Source organism: Corvus brachyrhynchos, unplaced genomic scaffold (assembly GCF_000691975.1).
Source record: "Corvus brachyrhynchos isolate BGI_N302 unplaced genomic scaffold, ASM69197v1 scaffold105, whole genome shotgun sequence".
In the NCBI taxonomy this organism is placed as follows: Eukaryota; Metazoa; Chordata; class Aves; order Passeriformes; family Corvidae; genus Corvus; species Corvus brachyrhynchos.
Genome location: NW_008238452.1, coordinates 3,607,802 through 3,611,226, shown reverse-complemented (window position 1 = coordinate 3,611,226; position 3,425 = coordinate 3,607,802). Strand labels below are relative to the sequence as shown.

The window sequence follows — 3,425 nt, the reverse complement described above, 5'->3', positions numbered from 1 at the left end:
TTGAGTGGTCACAGGCTTGCAGGGAGCATGTGGCAGGTTGCTGTTACCAACACAGGCTGCTTTTGGTCCCATGAACCAAATGCCTTTTACAGAGCTCAGAATACTTTGGAAGTGTTCAGTATGGAGGTTTTGTGGATGTAGTGGTGAGTTTTTGATGTGCCTGTGAGGCATTTCCTTCAGAGCAGGTACAGGGAGTTGCTGCCTAGCTGTCAGGTCATCCCAGTGCGATTCCTGGTTGGAGAGAAGCTGTTACTGTGCAGGGCCTGCTTGCAGGCACTTGGCATGAGAAGCAGGTGAAATGCCTTACTAGGATTCTTTATCTGCATTGCACCTGTGCTCTGAGTAATGGATGCAGGGACCGGGCTAAGCTTGGGGGAGAACAAAGTGAGCAGACAGACCAAAGGTTCTTAATACTACTTTCCACATTGGACATTCACCTTTTGCAAAACAATTAGTTTTACCCAACAATTCCAAAGAAATCCTGTAACAGGAATCCTTAAAGGAAATAAATCTCATTAGTTCATCAGATGTGTCACCTAACCCTAGGAGTAACTATGAAAATGTGCTGGAAACCTACTACAAAGGGAGGTGATGTTGAGTGAAGGATGTACAAGGCTGAAGCTGGATCCAAGACATTGTCATGGCTGTTGGGTTCTTGCCTCATTCCCTGTTTCTGCTTTTGAAAAGTGCAGGTAGTGGTGTGTGTTGGTCTGTGCTCACCTGGCTGAGCCACGCTGCTCTGCGTGGAGGTGGTATTTATCACTGCTGCCTTTTTCAGCATGGAGCTCCCCCTTAATCATCTCTTCCTCCCTGCCTTGTTTTATTACTCTCTCAGTAAAACTAACACTAGTTTTTCATTCTTGAGTCCACTGAATGTGTGTTTTGTCTTCCTGTTGAGCCTTATCAATATTAAAATTTTCAACTGACATCCTGTGCTTTCCTAGTAGTGAATTGTGCTTGAAAATATTTCTAATCTTGATGATACTGCCTTATTCTTCCAGGTTTTTCTGTTTTGATCTGTAGCTGTATTTTTGCTGTCTTTTTTTTTGGGCTCCTCATTTTGCCTCTGTACTTTTTCTTCCCTGCCTCTTCAGTACTATCTGATCACAAGTATTCTTTCCCCTTTCCTTTGGTGCTTCCCTCTCTGAAGCTCCTCTCTTTTCTGACCTTTTTTCCTCTTGAACAAATGGTGCCAGCAGGTAAAGGAAAACCTGAGTTGTACGTGGGTGATGTGGCCTCTGCCCTGTGCTGCACCAAGTCAGCTCCTCGGGCACCCTCAGCTTGGCACTTGCTGGCCAAGTGTAGAAAACCCTTTTGTTTAAAAAGAGTAGTTTGTAAATGTACACCTGGGAGCTGCTGGGATTTGCTTCCAGCGAACACACCTGGGGACAGAAATGCCACCACGCCTGAGCTGCTCCCTTGTCCCTTGCTGCCATGCTCTCCTTTTCTCATTATCAGACAGCTCTTGGCTTGTGGCTTTTTCTTTCTTCCTTTCTCTTTTTTTTTTTTTCCTGGAAGAACCCTAGTTCTGAGAAGCAGAAAATAATCAGTGCTTGAAGCATCAGTGAGGCTCATTGCTGGGGCATTGCATGGTTCACATCCTTAGCATCTTTGCTGTAAATACGTCATTCCACACGACTCTGCTCAACTCTGACCTGGTGAGTGCTGCTCTGTGGAAGTCCCTGTGAAATCTCATGGTATTCCTGGCATGGCAGAAGGCAATAAATCTTGGACAGTGTGAGAGGACTTTAAAAAAGAAATTAGCAATGAAAATATACACCTCAAGTAATTCAGGGTGATTTTCTTAGCTGAGCAAAAGGTTTTTTAAGGTGGTTTTGAAAAGAGAATACCATGTCTTTGCACAATTCGGTTTAGAAATAATGAAAGGACAGTTCGTAGAGATACTTGTGGTTGCTGCTATTCTTAGGAATTAATTATACAAAATAACATTTCAGTAGCACATCATCCTTACTTTTAAAGGAAGTTCTTATTTTAGAAGGCAAATTACTGTCTCCTTACGTTTCAGACCAAAGCTTTAATACTACAAACAAATTTCCATGATCCATGTCCTTTTTTGTTCCCCTCCTTCTTCCTCTATTTGACATACTTATCTGTTTTATGTCATGGCATGGTTTTATACTCACCCCACTCACATTCATTTATTCATAATTGTGTGGTTAATGAAATTAAGAATGGAAGTTGACGTCCTGCGTGCTGGAGGATTGGGATCATATGATTCACACAGCTGAAAACCAGGACAGGGCGTCTTCCATGGCCTTTATTGCCACATCTGACGTGTGTGCTGCAGTGACTCCAGTGAAGTGCCCCTTTGGACACACTCTGGGGACTCCATCCTGAGTTTTTTCCCTTGAAGAAGTACTTTCAGGCAAACAAGAAACAGAGGGCGCTTGCTGAGAGTTTTGTTGTTTAAAGCAAAACAAAAAACATGGCTGTTTTGTTGTTGTTGTTGATCAACAACTTTTGATTTATGCCCTGGAAAACGTACAAAGAACGCAGTGTTTTTGGAAAGGCTTCTAGAAACTCTCCAGAGGTGTTTCCCTCAAAGAGGCTACAGTACTGGTGAGGGGAGAAAAGCATGGGGAATGGAAAGAGAACACTTATCCATACATATAGAACATATCTAGTAGTACAGCTGGTTCCTTTCACAGTTCCCCTAAATGAGGAACGGTTGGCATTTATGCATTTCCAGAATTTCTTAAGCAGGTTTGTTTCATGATGAGCATAACCCAAGACAGTATCCAAGGAATCCCGAGCCATTCTTGTCCACTCCTTAATGAGGTGACAAGGCTCCAGCCTCTCACTTGGAAAGGATTCAGCTGTGTGAGCTCAGTCAACCGTGCAGATGTCTGAAATACCTTCTTCCTGCTCAGTACCTCTCTCCTCTTCCATAAATATCTGAAGAAAATGTAAAATAGGGTAGTACTGGTCCAGGAAAATTTCTTATGAAGGTTCCTTTCATAAGTAGTTGTTAATGTTAAGATTTTGACTTTTCTCTTACACAACATTTAAATGGTTGTGGAAAGACTCTGCTGAAATATAGGAAATATAGGCTGACTTTTAGAGCAGCTCAGTGAAGATGATGAAAATCTGATCACTGATCAGATTTCAGGGAGAAAACTCATGGTGATCCTCAGAAAGAGGAAGCTGAGCAAATGTCAGGAAGTGTTTTCGTAAGAAGGTTCAGTACCTGGTGTTTAACTTTTATAGGTGCATATGTTGTTTGGGACTTGGAATATCTCCTTTCCCGTTTTGGGGTCCCAAAGACATAGCCAGAGCTGTTGACAGGGCAAGATCTGTTCCAAATCTTAGCACTAAGTGAGAGGTGACTCTTCTTTTAAAAAACCCCTGCCCCTTAACGTTCAAATACATGGCTTCTACCCAAGTCCTTCTGGAAGCACACTCTT

At 42.7% G+C, this 3,425-nt stretch overlaps 1 protein-coding gene and 1 long non-coding RNA gene across 5 annotated transcripts in view; one reads left to right on the top strand and one right to left on the bottom strand.

The window, feature by feature from the left end:
* BBS12 (Bardet-Biedl syndrome 12) overlaps positions 1-3,425 on the top strand; it is a 48,232-nt gene that overhangs the window by 29,778 nt on the left and 15,029 nt on the right. The gene's annotated exons all lie outside the window — the stretch shown is intronic.
* Positions 2,124-3,425, bottom strand: part of LOC108447319 — an 8,778-nt gene continuing 7,476 nt past the window's right edge. The window contains exon 2 of the long non-coding RNA XR_001862813.1: positions 2,124-3,425. This exon is cut by the window's right edge and continues 558 nt beyond it. This is a non-coding gene — a long non-coding RNA (uncharacterized LOC108447319).